This window comes from Argiope bruennichi, chromosome 4, assembly GCF_947563725.1.
Source record: "Argiope bruennichi chromosome 4, qqArgBrue1.1, whole genome shotgun sequence".
Lineage (NCBI taxonomy): Eukaryota > Metazoa > Arthropoda > Arachnida > Araneae > Araneidae > Argiope > Argiope bruennichi.
This window is the reverse complement of record NC_079154.1, coordinates 33,994,062-34,016,344: the sequence shown is the minus strand read 5'-3', so window position 1 is coordinate 34,016,344 and position 22,283 is coordinate 33,994,062. Positions and strand designations below refer to the sequence as shown.

General features: G+C 30.0%; 1 protein-coding gene across 1 annotated transcript in view; it reads left to right on the top strand.

The window, feature by feature from the left end:
- The first annotated feature begins 1,159 nt into the window (after positions 1 to 1,159).
- The window catches only part of LOC129965638 (carboxypeptidase D-like), a 68,886-nt gene continuing 47,762 nt past the window's right edge, over positions 1,160 to 22,283 (top strand). The window contains exon 1 of the mRNA XM_056079708.1: positions 1,160 to 1,316. The gene's annotated coding sequence lies outside the window, so the exon portion shown is untranslated. The remainder of the gene's footprint in view (positions 1,317 to 22,283) is intronic.

Genomic DNA, 22,283 nt, shown 5'->3' with positions numbered 1-22,283 from the left:
ATTGAAAGAATTTATTTGTGAATAATACAAATGTCAATAAATATAACATGATAATGTTTAGAAGTTGGCATACTTTCTGCAGCTTTTGTCATGTAATAAGTGAAAGAAGCTGCATTTCAAGATACTCTACAAGACAGATTGTTGAACACAGTGCTATCAATTTTGTGCGCAGTTACTTTTTGTGAAGTAGATACTCATTAAGAACACCCGTTTCAAAATTTTAGACATAGAAGGTTATTTCAAATAGAAAATTAGTTAAGCATTAACTAACATCTTAATTTTTTCAATAATTTCTGAGCATATTATTGCACAAAAAATATTTTTACATCATTTTGAAGTTCAAAAAATATTTTCAGTGATATTAATTTTATTCTCGCGTAATGTTTTTTTTTTCTAGTTTAAAAATATATATAAAATATTTTTATGGTATAATTTATAATAATTATTTTGATAGATTTATAATCATAATTTATACTTGTGCATGATGCAATGAATATTAAATAACTAAAGATACAGAATCAAAAGCAAATAGATAAAGGATTAAATTTTAAAAATTATCATGCTACAAATTTTCGGACTAGAAATTCGAATTTCTTTGAGATTTATTTTTAAGAGCTGAAATAAAATGCTTTATATTCACAAATTTTATTTAAAAATATTTGATATCTTTTTAATGAAAATCAATAATTTCGAAAACATATTTTGAGAAATTTACTATTAGTTTCAAATTCATTAATTTCTTTTAAGAAATAATCTTTCTTGTTATTTTATAAGAGGAAATCGATTAAATAAAAATCCTATCTCAATTAAAAAATAAAATCGTTTTCACTTTTAGCATTACTGTTAATGAAATCTTAAATTGACAAAAGCGGAATTTCATTAATTTTTGCAACTACCAGTTACACCTTGTATTTAGTCATAACTCGCGAAATGACTCGTCAGGTAAGATTTAATTCATTCAAGTTTTTGAGTACATTAAATAGAATTCGTCTCCCGTTCAAGGAAAAAGTGGTACAACGGCTGGCACCATCAGCCATGCAGCTGAGATGCTGGAGCGTGGGTGACGTCACAGCAACCCGCATGCGTCATGATGAAGTATGCGCGGAAGCTCCGCCCAGTGAAATGAACTGGTTTTTCATTCTCCCGCTTTCAGGATTTTCTCAAATGGGTGAAGGCAGCGTAAGGATGATGACAGGCAGAAAATCCGTGTTGTAGAATAGAAAATTTCGTTTTTTTCTTTGCTCGGCGGTTCTCTTGGGGTTCTTCAACTTCGCCTGTGGTTCGCTTCTTCTTCGTTTCCAATATCTCAAGTAAAGGTGAGTTGCAATTTTAATTTTAAGAATTTTTCAAAAATCTCTTTGGGTTTAACATGTGTTGGTGTACAGAAAATGTAAACAAACCAGGAAATGTGGAATTGTTTATCGAATTTTGGTTCGTTTTTTTTTTTTTTTTCTTTTGGTTGTTTAGTTTAAAAAATGCAGAGGTGTTTTCGAAATAAATAGAAGGAAAAAACATTTTTTTTTTAATAATTTTCTTTGTTTATGCCACATATTTCATTCCAAAATTAAATATATTTGACTTTTGAAATTAACTTGAAGTAAAAAGTTTAAAAAATTTCAAACGAACATTCTTTTTTAATGAAACTAAAAACTGAACAAAAAGAAAAAAAAATTAATGTTTTACAGGTAATTTCATTATTATCCTTTTAGTAAAATACAGATTAATTTATTATTAAAATCACTGAAAAAATACTCAAACGAAAAATTTAGTTCATAGAAATTAACTAATAGTAAAAATATTAGAAAATTATAATATATTTATCTAAATATCTGAATTGTATATATGCATGGATCGCTTGACAAGATATTTTTCTATTACACTTATTTTATTTTTAAAATAGGGCACATTTTTTTTAAGAATCGTAATAGAAAAGCAAATACCCTGATATAAAATTAGAACAAAAATAAATTTTGTTTAGCTATAACAACTCTTTAATTTGCTTGTTTATTCGCGATTTTATTTTTATTGAGTAGTATTAATTTTTTTCTCTCTTGGTTTCTAATACTTATCTTACGTTTGTTAATGCTCTAATTAGTTAAACTATCAGAGCGTATCAGTAATGTTTGAAAAAATGATTAGTTTGATATTTTTTCACTCTGTTTATATCTGTTCCATATTAAAATTTAAAATATTAAAAAGATTGTTTTTTATGCAAGCAATTTCAATGTTTTGCAAAAACTATGATTAAAAATATTTCACTTTAAACGAGAATCTAAAAATACTTGCAATGAAAAATGTATAATCTAAGAAATTCTTCACACAATTTTCTTGCACTTATTTTTCTCATATTAGTGTGGCATAGCAGATTGGAAAATTGCGTGCCATTATAAGTGTTAGTCATCACATGACCATATTTTCTCATAATAACCTCCATTCTGATTCTAACTTGTCTCTTAAAACCGGAAAGTTATTTTAACAGATGAAAACAAACTATATATGCATCCTTTAGCATAATTTGTAAAATTTGATTTGAAAGTACAGATAATATTCATTTCCCCCTCCAAATCCGGCGGTATATATTTTTGTTGTTACTTTGTGGGTCCAGACGGACCAGGAAACTTTGCAGACTTCCCTGTGTGAAATAGATTATTTCATTTTAAAAACATTTGCACTTTCATCAGTGGATACATTTACAATTTTATAGTCTTTTTAAATGCAAGTATTTGAATTATAAATTTGCATCGCGTAAAAATTAGTAGCATTCTTTGAAATGATTTTTTTAATATTAGATATTTTATTTTTTAAAAATTAATAATATTTCTTAAAACGTTTAAAGCCCTAGGATTTGATGACATTTTGACAAAGTTGGAACAAATCTATTATTTTCGATTTTCAATAAAATAGTTTAAAGTGAATTTTGTATAAAATAATCTAAGAAAAAAGACAAATAATCTAAGCAAAAGAATGAAATGTTCTAACTATTTGGAAAAGAATATTCTCATTACTATTTGAATAAATTTCATCTCAAATTTAGGAACATTCAAAACTGTTTGATTGTAAAATCATTTAATGTAAGAATACAAGATACATTTTTACGTCCATCGTGTAAAAATATTTATAATCTGTACCTTTTTAATTCAAAACCAGACGCATTGTTACTAGAAATATCTGGACAGCAACAACAACAACAACAACAAAAAAAATGCAGTTTTATTAGTAAAGAAATAAAGAAGTTGATGTTAATTTTGTTTTTTAAATTGTGATCTTGTTATCCTCCAGAATTGAATACTAATTTTTGTCACATTTTCTACTTCCATTTTTTTATTGCTCCATCTTAGAGATATCTGGGCAACCGGTTCAGTGACAAATAAAAATTAAAGATTCAATGACTTTTAAAAGATAAAAGATTTTCTCAAACTTTTAAAGCATCTATTTAAGCTTTATCTTAGTACAAGTATATTTTTTTTTTGACAATAAAGAACTGGAAATGAGGATTTGGTGTTTTGCTTTCAGGATTTTAACGCTGTTGTATCAAAATAACATCTTAATGCTAATGCTATAAAAGTTGTTAATTTGCAAAATATGAAATTTATAGCTTTATCTTTTTTTTTGTTCGTGTTATCATTTATACAACATTTATTAAATTGAATCTTGACACGAAAAGTAAAGAAAATTTGCTATTTGAAAATTGCGTTGGTTTTATTTTTGAGGGTTAGTTGAACTGATGTTGAGACTGTTTGATTGCTATAAAATTGAAGCTGTTAATATATGTTTAAATATTAGAAAAAAGATTTTCTGCGAAACCAAAGAATTGCATAATTAAATGTGAAAGAATATTCAAAAAATTTTGAAATCCGGTACTGAGGTTAATGATGACGAATTGTATAATGAATAAGCTTCAAACTCGATTTCAATTGGTTCTTTATTTCTTTATATTATTTGTAAATAATACAGCCTATATCATGATTTTTGCGATTATCTTTTATTCTTGTGTTTAAGAAGATATTTTGGCTTGAATGTGGTGTAATTAATATTAAGTAAGCAGTTTTTTATTAATGTTATTTTTTAAATAAAAATTATAAATATAAAATGTGAAATGTCTTATTATTTATATTTTCATTAGCTGTTTTTTTTTATCTTTCATGTACGGTTAGATAAGATAAATAACAATGGGCAGAAATCCTGATTTTTGATTATTTGCGCTTGAACGAATGCTACGGTTTTTGAATGCATTGATTCTTGCTATCCTTGAGATTATATGAATTAATATTATATTTAATTATTATTAAAAAATTAAATTAGATATGAAAACATGGGAAGCACCATAAACTGTTATGACGAGTTATATTTTATTTTGCATTGAATTCTATAACTTTCTCTTTATATAAGATTCCTAGGAAAAATAATGTATAGCTCAAAGAAGCGCCCATTGAATATAACAATGTAAATTAGTTAATATGAGGAAAAAATTTAGTAAAATATCTCATTCAATTTTTTAAATCTTTTTTTTTTTCAATTTAGTTAAACATTTTACACGTCCGATATAAAGATAGCATTAAAATGGAATGCACAAAACCTTATCATTTAAAATCTAAACTTATTGATGTCATTACAGTAAAAAGGGATCCTAGTGTAACATCTGGGAAAGGCGGTTTTCCCCCATATTTTTTCCTTCTGTTTCCAAGATGCTTTTACATTTTTAACCATCTTCCCACATTTGTCTATTTTTGTAGCGCTCAGGTGAAACGATTTCGAAACAGGAACTGACATATATTTACGAAAAATCCTCTGCAGGCCCCTCGAAGAACCAAGAGGCGATTGTCTTTTCGGTCTGTAACGACTTGTGACCGAATTTTATCGGAAATCACTCGACCTCTCTTCTCTAAGAGGACATCTGGGAGCGATGTCGAGCGATGTCTAGTATTCTTTTTATTGTGGCCCGAATTACAAATGACGGTTTCGAGATGCTTCTTGATGATTATCACGAGTTGAGATTGTTTTTCAATACCGTGGCGCGCCTTGTTCTCGTTTTAAGTGTTTACTTCACTTTTAAGTAGTTTCTCAACATTATGTTTTGATATCGGTCACTTACTTTATAAGGAATTAAATAGACATCCATTCATCGCACGCATTCCGAAAATGAAATAGATTTTTTGAGTCAATTATAATGTTAAAGATTATTTTTTTAAAAAATAGACTCACTTATGGAATTTTTACTAGTTTCTTAGAAAAGTGACATTTTAAAGTTTAAATAGGTTTATAAAAATGTTAAATAGAGGTTTAATTATAAAAATATAAGATTTAGTGCAAAGGTAAATAAGTGGTGTAATTTTAAAGGTATGAGGTTTAGTGCAAAGGTAAATAAGTGGTGTAATTTTAAAGGGATGAGGTTTAGTGCAAAGGTGAATAAGTGGTGTAATTTTAAAGGTATGAAGTTTAGTAAAAAGGTAAATAGGTAGTGTGTAAGTATAAATGTATGAGGTACGATATTTTCCCTGTTTACACGAGAAATAAAACAACGTAAGTAATAAATTATTTATATATATATATATATATATATATATATATATATAATATGCTGAAAATGTCACCATTAAGGTTCGTTTTGAAAATGATTTGCCTCTATAAAATTGCCATCCCTTTTTAAATGGTTATTTCAACAACAAATTGGTCTAAATGAATGCTCAACCGATTGATTATTCTTGAGCTTCGTGAAACTCACTTGCGCCTCTCAAATTAAAGATAGTAATGTTTTGCTATTGAGGAAGATTTGTGTTCTCATAAGTTCATCTAGTTGAAGGTAACATTCTTATTTAACATTCCTTTTAATGCAATACAGGCTTGTAATTAGATGTGGCTCTTAACGAATATAAATTGATAGAGTATAGCAATTTTTTTATAGTAAAAATGTGTAAATGAACATTAGAATTTAAAATGTTTGAAACATTGATGTGTTATAATTTTTATCTAATTGTGTTTTAGAATTAGATTTTGATTTTTTTCAAAATATTTATCAAATTGACTTGTTACTACAAAATTTTCCTAAGTTTTTTTCTAATATTAAAAATGTTTTTAGAGTGAAGTTTATCAAATCATTTGAGAAACATGAAAAAAAAAAAAAATGAAATTTTTTGATGAAAACCTGGTCCTTTTTTTCTGACATTTATACCGTCTAGCCACCTGTGAAATATTAATTCTCCGCTAATTTTACGAACTTCAAATAAATGTATTCTTCTACAATTTTATATAAAACTCTCTGAGCTGTATTATTTATATAAACTATAAAAAATATGAAAGTTCGTAGGAAAAAAAAACAATAATACTTGGCTTCGTTCGACGACCATTAATTAATATTCGAAAGATCGGTAACGATTTTTTAATTGAACTTAAATATATATTCTGCATCTGTGAAGCGCAAAGCCGGGTACTGGAGCGCTAAATCGAAATCTCAGACTATCATTCTTTTTTTAACTTTTTATCTTAGAGAAGGAAAAAAGAAATCATTGCCATGAACTTGAGATAACTTCCGATGACTCCGTTCCCCCGTCCAAATCTCGGCGGGGTGTTTTATCAGATTTGCTGAAAGACATGAACAACATTAAAATCTTCTGCGCTTCTTCCTAGCTGAAAGTTTTTTTATCAAGTTTTATTTGTCACGTCTAGCACGCCACGAGTGGATCAACAAGCTGAGAAACAAAGCTGCATAGATATTACATATGTATCTTTTCCTGTTTCACTTTAGTGTGCTGATTTAATTTTGGAATATACAATGTTTTTTCTACCATTGACTTTCATAAAGAGACTGGTACTGAGTCACTGTTAAAATCTATTTTTTTCCTTCCTTCGCTTTCGAGTGACTGTTCAAACACTAAAAAAAAACTGTTCTTTTTTATACTGAAAACCTCATTAGAGGTATGGTGGTTTCTCGGACAGGCGACAGGACTCCTTTTTTACGACCATTGTTAGCTGCTAATTACGTACTTAAAAAGATTCATGTCGAAATAATACGTACTTGGTGAGGAATAAGTTTCAATCTGTTCGCAATTTAGTGTGGCGTGTGTGTTGTTTCATGAAACAGCGGATGGAGATCAATGAGCAAAGGAAATGTTAAGAAACATACATAAAAGTGTTTATTTATAGAAAAGCACACTACAGCTAAATCTCTTTTCAGTGTGCTATATATAAACATCAAAAACGCAAAGAAGGAAATTTTTAAAAACGTAATTTAAATTAAATTATAGTAATGTAATATGTAGAAACATTTCCCATAAATGGCCAAGTAATGGCTAAAGGAATGGACAAGTTATTATGTTATTCATTACAGAAGAATCTTAGAAAGAAAAATTTAAATTGTTGAGAACCTAAATTTTTCCTTATAAATTTCTTAGATTTACCAATTTTTTCTTGACCAAATTTTGTGATATGCAAGTAAAAAAATTTTCATGGGTAATTTTAAATTTTTTATAACTTTGATAAGAGCCGGAGTAAAGAATTCTTTGCCGAACTATATTGTACTCGTTTCTAAGATCTTGCAAAATATTGTTTTTGCCCGAAATATATTTCATTTATTGAGCATGCGTTTCATTTTGAGGTTAGTAGAAATTTGTTCATTATAGTTTTGATCGAATTTCCCTTCATATCAAACACGACAGAATCTAACCCATCCATAATCAGATAAGCATACACCAGTTTCATGCATAGATTTTTCATAAGGTCGAGTCAGCGATTCCCTAATCACAGATTGGATTTTGCAACCAATTCATTACGTTGTAACTCAATTTAGAATTAAGAGTTTAGAAGATATATTGTGAGATTACTTCAGTTATTTTCCCTTAACGTCCTTTTAATATGTTAGACACCATACCAGTCACTGCTGACTGTTACTATACTTTTCATTCGAACCTCATCAGTCATTATTTTGGCATTTTCTTAAGCCGTCGACTATCATAAGAATTTATGTAAGCCGTTGATTATTTTGAGTTTCTGTAAGCCATTGACTATCTTGAGTTTCTGTAAGCCATTGACTATCTTGAGTTTCTGTAAGCCATTGACTATCTTGAGTTTCTGTAAGCCGCTGTATTTCATTTAATATTTAAAAGCATTTGTTGACTGGCAATAAGCTTTATATGCAGGTTTTGACTGTCACTGTTGACCGGCGATATAAACAATGATGATGTCGTGTCCGCGTTACCACGGAAAAGGGGTGCAGTAGCTTCTGAGGGTAAAGACCCCTGAGCACCCGAGGGCAGAAGTCTGACTTCTAGCTCATATGAAGATGAAACTCACACATTCGCTTGCACAACCCCTTTTTACAGGGGGGCACATTCACACACCTCACAGATAGAACACAGCTGAAGAATAACCATGCCCGAACCGGGATTCGAACCCGGGACGCCCAGATCACGGGGAAGATGCGCTACCTCCATGCACGGACGCCGGCATATAAACAATATATTCTTCTATTAATAAAATAAATTATGGATGCCATAAAATAATATATCTAAATATTACTCGTTATAAAATATATAACATACAAAAATGTCTGCTTTTGTCTGATGGATGTCACCAGAAAATCGATGAAATCGGATATCGCAAGCTAAATGGAAAGAATGCCAAAACAGACTTAAAGCTTAACATCTGAAATACTGTTTTGAGGAAGCAAGAGTTTTTTTTTATATTGAGAACACATTTTTAGAGGATGTTAGTCTATAGTTGCTGAGGTGATTCATTTCCATAGGAATCCATCATAGGGAATCTATAGAATCTGTAACCCTCTAGAATTAGAGGATTCTGTTTTTGATTCTGGAGGAAGAATTGACAGGAAACAATTTGTTTACATATCTTTTAAAATATTTCTACCAAGATTGATAGGATAAACAGAATCCAAGTCAGTTTAGAAAGTGATATATTTTTATAATTTAGTTACATTTAACAGTAAGTAATATAAGCTGTGAAATAAAAATTCAGTTATCGATTTCAAGATTTAAAAACTGCCACTAACTCTTTGATGAATTTAAACTATATTCAAATCTATAAGCTGAATCAACTATATATAAAAGAGAACTTATCTTTTGAAAGATACCAAACGGAAAAGTTTTAATATAACAAAGTAGAAGGACAGATGCGAAAAGCTTTATGAGAAAATACACAATGGCCCTTTGCATTATAAATCGGTAAATAATAGAAATTATTTACGACTGATTCATCGTGAACCTTTCATCATTGTAAAAAAGAAATGACCGACGTGTTAGAGTGAATACTTTTGTTTAGCAACGTTTTTGTCTGCTGAATGTATACATTGCCATTTAAATCGAAAGTAATTTTGTTCCAGATTTCCTTTAGCTGCTATTGTTTTGTCTGTATGTTCAATATGAAATCCTTTTTTTTTTCATTATTTTTTTAACAAAATTAGTTAGCAGCTTTTCTTTGCAAATCGATGAGTCTATAACTTAAATAAACTTTTCTATGCTAATAAGCAATTTGCAAGTTGTCTGCAACAAAGCAAGGTCGCCAAATACAGCCAGGGTGAAAGAACTAGGCAGTATTTCAATGTGAACGCCTTCGGAGGTCGACGTATTAAAATTCTGGTTTATACTCCCAGCGCTGGCAAAAGATTGGTGTGCCATTTTCTTTTCATTTGCTAATTTATTTGCTGTCAAAAATATAACGACAGAAAGCTATGTTTGGATTTTTCGACGTATTGCAATTATCAAATTCATAAAAGGTTATTTTAAATTTTAAAATGAATAATCGCTGTAATTTATCACTATTTTTAGTAAGTTACATAGGAAAATATTTAGTAAATAACAAATGACACTTGAATTCCACCTTTTCTTTATTTTTTCTCAAGAATCAAGATGAAAATTCTTAACAGGTTAAACCACTTCAAAGAAGCATGTTGAAACGTCTATTCACCATTACATATGCTAATTTATTCAGATTATTAATTAAAATAAATGAAACGATTTCAAAATATTTTTTGCTATTTTTCTTTAATTTCAGCAGAATTAAGAGTTATATTTGCGTAGAACTGTGTAATCAATTTATTGTGTTGTAAATGACTTACAAGCGATCTGTTTTGGTTTGGCTAAAATGAATAAGTTTAAATATTAAAACAGTTCGGTAACACTGAAATGGTTTAATTAGCCTTTTGATTTCATTTAAAACATATAATACACATTTTATTCAAACAATATGGACAGATCTTCACATTTTATTCAAACAATAAGGACAGATCTTCATTGAGATTACAACTATTAATTTTGGTTGCTAATCAAAGTAAATGCTGGGCCGCGGTGGCCTGGTGGTAAGGTCTCGATTTCGGAACCGGAGGGTTTCAGGTTCGTGATCCGATTCCACCGAAGAACCGTCGTGTAAGGGGGTCTGTTGCACGTTAAATCCATCATGACCAAACGTCCTCCCACTGGTGTGGTGTGGAGGGGGGGGGCAGCTCAGGTGTCGTCCTCGTCTTCTGACCGTGGTTCAAAATTACGAGGGCCGTCCCAAAATAGCCCTAGTGTTGCTTCAAACGGGACGTTAATATAACCAAACCAAACCAAAGTAAATGCATTGTCTTTCTAGGATTTTATGACCAATGCTATTAGCAAAGCACTTAATTAGCAAAAGAGTTTAAAGTTTATAATCACATCAATAAAAGATAGAAAATGGAAAACTTTAATCTTTAAAATAAAAACAAAACAACAACAAAAAAAGTTGGAAGATTCAATTTCAATGGCGAAAAATCTGTAAAAGATGAATCCCCACATGCAGAGTTAATGACCGTAATAGATATCACAAGATACAGTAACATATAATGATGCATCCACGGTAATTGATTCTCAGTTTATGGTATTATTCCTCCCCCGATTATATTTTGATTTACAAAGTAGCATAAACATTAGGGATATATGTAACAAAATAACACAATTTATTCACACGATGCCTTTTACGATAGCATCCAGCCATACATATCTGCTTGCACCTCTGCCACTACGCCTTTGGTAATTCAACATTGTGGTACAATGAGGATCATTATGACTCGGGCATTGGAAGCAAGAGGACGTATGTTTCCGGGAACATTTCTTGAATGATCACATTTCACAGAAAACAAACACGAATAAAAGACATTAACGCGCGCACCTTAACAGAACAACATCTCATTATAATTACAATCGGAATGCACTATGGGATGCGTACCAATATCGCCATCTATTATATTATATTATCCAAAAGAGAAGATAGTAATGCAACTGCTACAACATGCATTTATTCAGCGAATATGTCAAAGCTTTTTAATATAATGAACTTTTCTTTTGAAACAATCTATTTGGAGCATTAAAATTTCGACAAATCTAGGTCATTTAAGAGATATTTTGATTTCATAAAATGTATAATAAATGTTATTTAAAAAACACCATTTACCTAGCTAATTTTCAATTCATGAACTGAAAAACATATACTTTAATCATTTCATAGAAAAAAATATCCAAACATAACGAGTCTTTTTCAACTAACAGAGCAAATACTTCGACATTTGAATCCTAAAAGTAATTGCCCTTTACGTTCGCTTTTGAATTCGTAATTAGAATTCATTTGAATAAGATTATTTGTCTCGCTTTCTTCTTCCCTTTACGTAAATTTGATTTTTTTATACTTTCATTTTAAGATTTAAAAAGTCGGACGAAACATCGATTTATCGATTTTTTTTCCTGTAAAAAGCCCAGAAAAATCATTGAAGCTCATCTTGATCCGAAAAGAAGAGAGACAAGATTTTGTTGCTTCTTTCCATTTGCGATATAGCTTACAACGTTAGTGAGAATCGGATTTTTAGGATAAGGTAAAAAGAATTCAGCTGCACTTATTGCATATGGTGCTCACTTTGTACATTTAATCTTTTAGCATAAAGTTTGTTGACTGGCATATTATCAATAAATTATGACATGCTTCATTCAAAAATCATTTAATTATTTGAAGTGGAAAGACTTACCACGGATGTGGAGATGCTTTTGTCACAGAATCGCCAACGATGTACTTACTACACACGTCAGCAGGCAATTGTCGCAGAAGTAAAAAAAATGTTTTGGACCCGCCGACTGAGATTGTTTGCCGCAATAGAGTTTACAAGAGCATAGTCTTAATTCGAAAATTAATTCATTTAGAAGATATAAATCTTTATCTGATTTTTATAAGATATCGAATAATTGTGTGATCTTGGTGCAAATTGCACTGGACTGTTTTGACATGTGCCCTTGTGAATTTTGTCACAACAAGTGGTTAAAATGCTCCAGAGGACAGATCGTTGGACGCAGATCTACTAAATTTGGTATACAGTTACTTCTTGGTCATCGGTACTTATTAATAAAAGATTTTGTAAAATTTTGATTGGATTTTGAACTAAAGATCAACTGAAATTTTTTCAATTACTTCGGATATTTTAATTCCATGAATGGTGCGCAGCTTAGTCAAACAGGACTTTAGTACCATAAAACAAACTCAAACTTCGAAGCAACACGAAAATTAATTTTTCACTACTTTAAAAAAGGTTTTCAGTGAACTCATTTTTTTTTCCTTTTTATTTATCTGATTTTAATAACATTTTGAAAAATATTCTTAAATATGTTTTACAACAATACCTTTTCATTATTTTAGTTACAGCATTTATTTATATATCTGCGTGTTGAGATAGTATTAAATCCATTACTTATATGCACATTATTGCTGTTATATGATTAAAAATACATTTTACATATAAAATAAAGACACCCCCCCCAACATGCTTTGAACTTTGTCATGCTATTATGTTTCGGACTATTTGTTCGAATGTTTTTAATTTTTCGTATTATGGAATTAGTAATTGTTGAATTTATAATTTTATTATAATTATTTTATTGAATGAATAATAAATATTTATTCAATATTTATTAATCATTCAATTTTATTATTCAATTTATTATTTTTTAATTCAATTTTGTTTGAATAATTTTGTAATTGAAATACTGCAATTTTATATAACTATATACTTATGTGCAAATGTATGTTCTAAATTTAATGGATCAAGAGCTTTTTTTTTATATATAAATTATTGGTTTATTGCATGTTTTTTTAACACAAACTTTCGTTAAAATAAGAAAAAAAAAGTATTTATTAGTCATTGTTTAAAAAAATAATGAAATTTTGCTTAAAATTTAAACTATTTAAGGCTAAATGTATATTAATATATTGTCTTAAGAATATATTTTTGAAATTTTCTACTTGAATTCATTCGTCACGATCTTTTGGTGATTTGTTTCTCTCCGATTTGTTAGTCAAAGATGATTTATTACCTTGCATGCTTGGCAGGCAAGATGGTATAGTCCTTGAAAGCGTTGACCTTGGCCTCACGAAATGATTTCGAAAGATCATTTTTAGATACTCCATAATTTACGTTTTCTTCGTATTTTGTGCAGTGCAAGAAGAATATTAAATTATATCGTGATAGTTTAATTAAATAATATTTAAAACTTTTTTTCCTTTAATTTAAAAAAAAAATAGTGAAATTTTTCTTTGAATGAAACTGAAATTGGGATTAAATATTTTTGAAACACAATTACAGTTTTTGAAACAATCTCCAATTTTTGATATAAATCATGTTAATTCCGAAAAATGTTTGGTATTTAGAAAAATGGTGCAAAATAAATAAAGAACATTGCTGGAAAAAATCAGGTTCTGAGTTTCGATGTTTAATGACGCTGCAAACGATGTCTAATTCCATATCCTTCTATAGTTCTGAGAATTAGTCCTATAAACCGGTCTGATGAATTTTTGGCCCGAGTTCTATGTATTGCTATTATGAGAAAGTTTTGAAAATGTAATGTCTATACATTTATTGGCGTAACATCCGGCGTCGGTTCTAAATTGTAATTACAGTTGGCTAGGTTCTAAATGCCGTACAACGAAAGATTAAAGAGAACAGAACCCGTTATATTATTAAATACATGAGGTCGAAGGTCCACTGTTATCTTCAGGTATGTCATGAAAGTTTGGAGTAGAATGCCTCCATCGATGTCGGTCATGTTATCTGACCACGGTTAAAATAATTACGAGCTCCAGACCAAAATAATTCTCAGATTTCTTCAAAATAGGTCATGAGTATAACTAAACTGATGATGATTAAAATTATGATGTTCGTTTCTTTTAACTCTCCAGCTGCGTATCCCACAATTTCTGCGGGTTGGCAATCAATCCATATTCAATTGCATCCCACGTTTTTCGCAGTTTAGAGTGTTATTTTTACAATTACAGATTTTTGTTATATCATATTATTATCGTGTAACATATAGTATCAGTTCACTTTCTTTGAAAAATATTTGAACTTATTTGCAAACATCGCATCTAAATAGTGATTTTAAAAAATTAAGCAGTCAGAGGGTTAACCTTCTGGAAATTTCAAAACAGAGCGACCCATTGTAGCGACACATTGTTCGCCCAACACATTTCAATACCCTATGTGGACTTCGAGAGACATTAGTTGAAATATTTTCACTCAAACAGCTTACCCTTTTTATTAGGAGAAAATCTATATTTTAAACTCTACCTGTAATTGAAAGGCATTAGTGTTTCTCGTAATATTTAGTTTTATTTCCTCTGGCCTTTCCAAATTCCAGCCTTAATAATACTGTTGTCATTTCATTTTTTTTACTATTTTTATTGAGTACTAATTATTAGTACATCAAAGCTTTTAGCTTTAATATACTAATAATAATATTTAATATATTAATTTTCGACACAAGCTTATCCCATTTGAGAATTATGTGTTAGAAATTAAAGTTAAACAAAACAATGTGTCAATAAATTTTGAGGATTTGCTAATCGGCAGCAGCCAAAAGTCACAAGCAGGCCAATTAAAGAACTTTAGTTTTTACAAGTTGTCAAATAAATTTATTTTAAAAATGCAAATTTACGAGTGATAAAATATTAGGATAATATTATTAACACTTTATCAAGTATATTTGGTTTAGCGCCTATATGCTTCAGTATATTCACTTAGAATATTTTTAATCAGTTGATTGTTTTTGACGAGTATACTCGTCATGGAAAAGGTACAACATTTTTCTTTATGACGAGTTTATTCGTCAGAAGTAATAAGTAGTGACAATTTGCAGTTTGAATTATAACTTTAGTAAAAACTCAAACATATTCGTAAATTTCAAGATGTTTAAAATATTTTGAGGCCAAATCGAAATCAAAGGAACAAATAAAACATTATTATGCTTTAATCAATACTATTCTCTAACAGCAAATTAAAATAATAAATTAATTTGTTATGTTTCTTTTCGTTCATATGCAAAAATCGGGTTTAAGTAAATAAATAAATGTGATTATTGAAATAAAAAAAAGTAATTTCATTACAACATAATTTCAAATTACACATACTCTGTATTTGACGAGTATACTCGCCATCTCTAAATTTTTGCGTCACAATTTAGATATGCATTTCCCGAAGAGGTCGAAACATTTAACTATTTAAAACCCAACATGTTCATAATATTTTGTGCAAATGTGGATGCTAGGTAGTCTGGTGTCATAAATCAATAAATAAAAACATACTTTTTACATCTAAAAAATAAAAAAAAAACAATCAAAAATAAATCATTGACATGCTAAAAATATTCTGATATGCTAAACGAAATTTACCAATTTTATTAGTGATAACACAAAATACCTAAATCCTCTCTTACAAAAGGTACCACTTGTTACAAAAATTATTGCCCATTTCCGAATGTTTTCTAAAAATGGAAAAATATGAAATCGCTAACTGATTTAAAAATAACTGTAAAAAACATTCTAGTCATTCCCCCTTTTTCCCCCAGTTATTTCTATCGCACTGAATGCAACAAACTGAGAACTATCGCATACTTTCCCGATTATCGACAATCAACGTAACGAATCTCTTCCGTTGCGATCGTTGAGTGTAACTGAACCTATTATTACTCTGTAGGACCCAAAAGAACGTACAAAAAGTGACTTCCCTGACCGTGATTAGACCCCGAGGCCAATTTTCGGTAAATCCGTCCAGCGGTGCGGAACGCTCTGCCGTTACATCTCGTGCCGGAACGCCGGGAACGTGGATATGATTCAAACGGTTTTTTTTTTTTTTTTTTTTTGCTTTTGTTTTACCTTTCCTTCCTTTACGCCCGCCACTTCCGGTATGAATTACGTTTTACCGAGAATTGGCAACACCTGAGATGATTAGAGGAGATTCTTTGTCCAGTTTTGAGCGGGGGTACATTACATGCTCGGTTTTTGTTTCATGTGGTAGGTGAATGAGTGTATTTTGATCAGATTTGTACTTTTAACCCTCTGACTGCGTAATTTTTTAAAATCACTATTTAGAGGCGATGTTTGCAAATAAGTTCAAATATTTTTTAAACAAAGTGAACTGATACTATATGTTAATATAGTATCAGTTATAATATGTTAATATAGTATCAGTTATAATATGTTAATATAGTATCAGTTATAATATGTTAATATAGTATCAGTTATAATATGTTAATATAGTATCAGTTATAATATGTTAATATAGTATCAGTTATAATAATATCATATTATTATAGATAATAATATGATATAATAAAAACCTGCAATCGTAAAAATAAACACTCTAAACTGCGAAAAACGCGGGATGCGATAGAAAATGAACCGATTTACAACCCCCGGAAATCGTGGAATAAGCCCCTGGAGGTTTAAACACATTTAAAGACAGCTTCAAACAGTTTTTTGAAAATTTTCTAAGTGAAATATTTTTCCATTTATATGTACTCAGATGTAATTCATTTCTAATTGCAAACAGTAGTTAACATTCATTTGTTAAAAAACTTCCTAGTATACGAGGCATTCAAAGTAATCGTCAAATTCGAGATTTCGACGAATGTCCACTTTTTAGGCCTTCAGGAAGAGTATTTTTAGAACTATACCTGTCTCTCTGTCTATTTGCTTATCTCTCTGTGAGTATAACTCAAAAATACGTTGAGTTAAACGGATGAAATTTGGTACGTGGTCTTTATGCTAAATATTTAGATTTCTAAGAAATTTTGAGCAATATCCATACAGAGGAAGTCTGTCTGTTAAAATAGACATAATTACAAAATATTAAGAACTGAATTGATAAAATTGTATCCACTGTTTTAGCATCTAAAGTGTCAATTATCAATAAATTTTAAATCACATACGTTGATGGATTAACCATCTTTACATCCATATGCATGTAAAGCGTAATATCTTTAAACGAATGAAATTTTTTTGTGTTACTAAAATTGTATTTTACTTCAAATGCTGGTTTCATTCGGTCTGGCAAAAATGTCGAAATCGTATACTGGAATTTATTTACTGTACTACGAAAGCACAGAATGATCTTGCGGTTCTCTGGAAATAAAAATCTGAAACACTCGTAGCATTCACAATTTTTCCCAAGTTTCAAAATTATGTGCAAGGTGGGGGATAATACATTAATTAGAGAGTATCGAGAAAGTTTTGTGGAAAGTTTTTTTTTTATTAATATAGATTAGGATATAAATTCTTTTTGTTTTAAAAATATTTGCACCTATTTGGGAACATTCTATCTGAATAACTAATAAAAAATTTTAAAAGTTAAGTTAAATGTTTCAAAGTTACTGTTTGTATGCATGCATCGTGATATGCTACCGAGCGACTACAAATTTTAAAAAATGGCATTTTGGTAAATAAATATTGAACCAAAGGATTTATTTAACCGTTTTACTGCTATTCCTTTGGTCTTTGTGCCACTAACTCCAAATTAAAATTCCCGTTTTTACTTAGTTAGGTCCTGAAAATTCTAAGGGCCACGGTGGCCTGGTGGTAATGTCTCGGCTCGTGAGCTGTAGGGTTTCAGGTTCGAGACCCGATTCCACTGAAGAACCGTCGTGTAAGGGGGTCTGTTGAACGCTAAAGCCGTCAGGGCCAAACGTCCTCCCGCTGGTGTGGTGTGGAGAGGATTTTAGTTTAGTTTAGCTATATTAACGTCCCGTTTGAAGCAACACTAGGGCTATTTTTGGGACGGACCTCGTAATTTAGGTGTGGAGAAGGAGGTGCCAGTTCAGATGTCGTCCTCGTCATCTGACCGTGGTTCAAAATTACGAGTCCATCCCAAAATAGCCCTAGTGTTGCTTTACAACGGGACGTTAATATAACTAAACTAAACTAAACCTGAAAATTCTAATATATACGTTCTAAAAACGGCGGCGATATCGCTTTTCAGTGAGGCGGGAATTTCTCATGAAGGTGGTAGCAGATCCTAAAGATTACACCATTTTTATATTCAGTATGATTAATTATCTAATACAGACATTTTTATATTGAGCATTTTTCTTGTAAATGTGATAGTGACTTAAAATAAAGATTCGGAATCTGTGTTTCAAAATATGCAATTGCATAAAAATTGTTTAGTGCCGAAAAATTTTATTGTGTTGCTTCAAAATCCAAAAAGGTAAATTTTTTTTCTCTTAATATTTTACAAACGAACTAAACATCGGATGGAAGCTGAAATAAGAGAAGCAATATTTATTTTTGCCTTTAATATACAAGAATACATAATGCGTTTTTGACGGATCGCATGTTTATTCGTGTTTTGCGTGCCATCATTACCGACGGGCTACTAAATAATTTGTTTTTTGGCTTACTTTTTTTCGTGATTCGTTCCCTCTGGGTTGATTGAGGAAAATAACCGACTCAGCAAAGCCAAAATTAGAAGTTAAGGTTTCAACCTGTCTTCATTTTTGTTTTTTAAAAGTTATAATGTGTGTTAAAAGATATATTTGTTTCAACAATTCTGTTTGAGTGTGTTTATACAACCATAGCAATCCTGGTATGCAAATCATTAACGAGCGTAGGAGCTCGCGGCAAGTTCTGGTATTCTAAATATTTATGAAGTGGATGTACACACCCATAGTAGCGACACTGGGAACGTTCTCTTTACAAAGAAATTGTCGAGTATCAAATATGTTTGCCTTTTTTGTCATTCATCACATACTATAAAAAAAAGGAGCGAGAGAAAGAGAAATTTGTCAACTTTCTTCTTGTAAAATAAACATCAACGAGTTCCGTTCTTATTCGTAGCGCGTTGCCATGGGTAACGCAACTCGCAGGTGTTGCCATTTCTTTCTGTGAAAGTTCGGTTTAACTTTCCACTGCAGCTATTATATATTTAAATAAAGGTTTATTTCTGTTTGATTTATGCCGCCTTTGCGCTTTAATTAACGATGAAAAATATTTTTATTGGATTTATGCCTACATAATGTCTCATGAATAAAAGTACCGATTGTAATAGCAGGTCAGGTACATTAAAACAAGTTAATTTTTGCATGAAGTATATGAGGTCGAAAATGCTGAAAAGCACTACAAGGATCTCTTTGACATTGAATTAAAAAAAAGAAGTTTAATGCAAAATACGGGTTTAATGAATACAAATTTGCAATTGTCAAATAATGTAATTGTATGAGTAATAGTTGTACAGGTTATACGCAGGCCAGCGAACACGATAATGACAAATAGGACACTGTTCTGGAGAACTTAAATATTGAAAGGATTATCATTTGAAGCCTACTATTATTCATGGAATTGGTTATTGTAAGTTTTTATTCCATTAAACTTGCGTCTTTAATTTCAACTAGTATATTATTTTCTTTTATTTGATTCATTGTTAAATATTAACTTTTAATAACCCTTCTTTTTTTTAGCGATTCTATGTTATTCTGCTATTACAAAAAATGACAATTTTTTAAATCTATTTTTAATGCTTATATTTATTTTTAAGCGGCATCCTTTACGTTTTGCTTATAGACATAATTATTAGCAAACAGTCTCTATAAGCTACTGAAATTACATTCGAAGTAGTCAGCTTTGATCAGATTGGACAGATTACTTCCAAGTGGGCCCCCATTCCTCAGGAGGCCCAGCGCCTGAGTGTGTTCTATTTTTGGCTCAATTCAGTGGCTTAATTCGATTAGGACAGGCTGGTCACGTGGTCTGGGCACAATTGCAGCAAGTTCTAAACTATTAAGAATTTTAGAAAGAAGTATTTTTTCTTAGCTTCAAGTTTATAGAAACTTGGGAAAAGGATTCCAATTAAATCGGAAAGAAATTTTATTATTCTTTAACCATGGTTTTGGGTCCTTGTTAGATTAATATTTTCGATAATTTTTTTAAATTCAAATTTATTCTTGCACTTTTAATAGAAAAATTCAAAATTCTGGACAGAAGATTTCCTTAAAAATATATATAACAAATTTTCAGTCTACATTATATTTCTCTTTCGAAGTTCCTTTTTTTATTTTACTCACTCCAAATTTGAAAATGTGAAAGAAGAGAAAAAAGCGTGAAAGAATGAACCAGAGAGAGTTAACCATTAATTCTTCTAAATGGCCTCCGGACTTTCTAAGTAATAACAATAATAAATTTTGTAAAATTGTTTTCTATCCATAATACTTTGTCTTGGAAAATATTAGTTTGGTTTTTCTATATGTAATATTTCTAAAACTGGAGTATGCCTGAGTGGGTGCCTATCCCGTTGCTTAAATTTATTTTATTCAATTTAGTATTATTGTATTTGATATTCGTCGATCATAGAATTCGTGGAATAAAACTTATTGGAAAGTTATAGAAGTATTTCTAGTAACCATTGTTACATTTGACGTATCAGAACGTTCCGTATTTGCTTGAATTTATGCTTCCATTTTTTTAAAATTGTAATTCTAGTTAGTTTAAGTCATCTCAGTCATATGTAGCAGTATATATTCTGAATAATAAGAAATAAATGAATTCTTGCGTAAAAGTTACTGCCTTCGCATGTTCAAAAAATTAAATTCGCTTCAAATACAAAAGTCGTTTTAAATAAATATGTAGTCAAAGGGTTAAGTATTAGTGAATATATGTAATTTCAAACCGCCATGGCTTGAAAATTCAATTTTAAATGCAAAAGTACATGAGTACATGCTATAGAAACTGTTTTTAAAAGAGTGCAAAAGCAAGAAATTAAATAGAATTATTAGTATATTTATACACGGATAGTTCACAAAAAAAAAAAAAAAAAAAAAAATTGAAATTAGCATCAAAAGATTGTGTTTATCTTGCGCAACGTAACTGTAATTGCAAATCTGTGGAGTAGAAAATGTCGTGATCGTCAACAATTGTTTCCTATGAAAGTAGGTAAAATGCAGTAAAAATTTGAAAAGCACTTTTTTTTCGACTCTTTTTAATCATCCATTTGCTTTACATCCGTTCTACTGAATAAATAAAGACGCAATTGTGTGTGTTTATTACGTGTCGGTTCTTTTGTCAATTTTATGATTAAAAAATTGGCTGCATTATTTGCGTCGTACTAACAAAAAACCGTGCGAGTGAAACGTATATGAAATATGCATGAAATATGTGGGAGTTATATCTGGTAGTGCAATCAAATTAGCCTTTTGTCGGTTGAAAAGTTCTGTCCATTTCGCGTTGATTGTTACTATTATGAAAGATAAAAAATAGTGCGGCTTATTCAGTGACAAATTAATTGTTGGATGTAAAAAAATGTTGATAGTTGAATGTGAACCAAGTTTTAAAAAAGTATGCTATATGTAACTTAGAAGATATATTAATATCCTCTAAATAAGACCAATTTAAGTTTTTATGTGGTTATACGTCCAATACTTGTGGTAATTTTGAATTTTGTAAATTTAGTGACTTTGCATCAATTGACTTCATCATATTTTATTATTTAGTTTTACCGGAAAGCTAATCAAGCTTTGAACAGATTTGATTTGTTTGAAGCTTGGCTTAGCATAAATACATGCAACTATTTATTTTTTTTATTTTTACCCTACCCGAACATGAAATGTTCTTTTATTCTTTTTTTTTTCCACGCGATGCTTTCTTGAAATTTAAGAGCTTTCAATTTCCGCTCGATCTATTTTTTTAAATTCGATTTTTTTTCATAAAAGTAATAATTGTCAAAAACAGAGAAAATGGAATCGTTATAGTTGTTTTGAAGCTGAAAGATACGAAAGATTTATTTTCTTTGTTTCTTTAAAAATGTTAAATTTTTATTCAGCTGAACGAAAAATATTTTCCAGTTTAAATGATTTTTTCGAATCAATTCGAAGGTGAACTGGCCGAAATCTCCAGTTTATCCTCTTCCTAGTTCTACATAATCGACATAATGAAAAAATCGTTAGATGCAAAATTCAATGGCTGAAGCCATAAAACACAAAGACAAGGCAATTAGACGAATCACCTTAAGGATTATT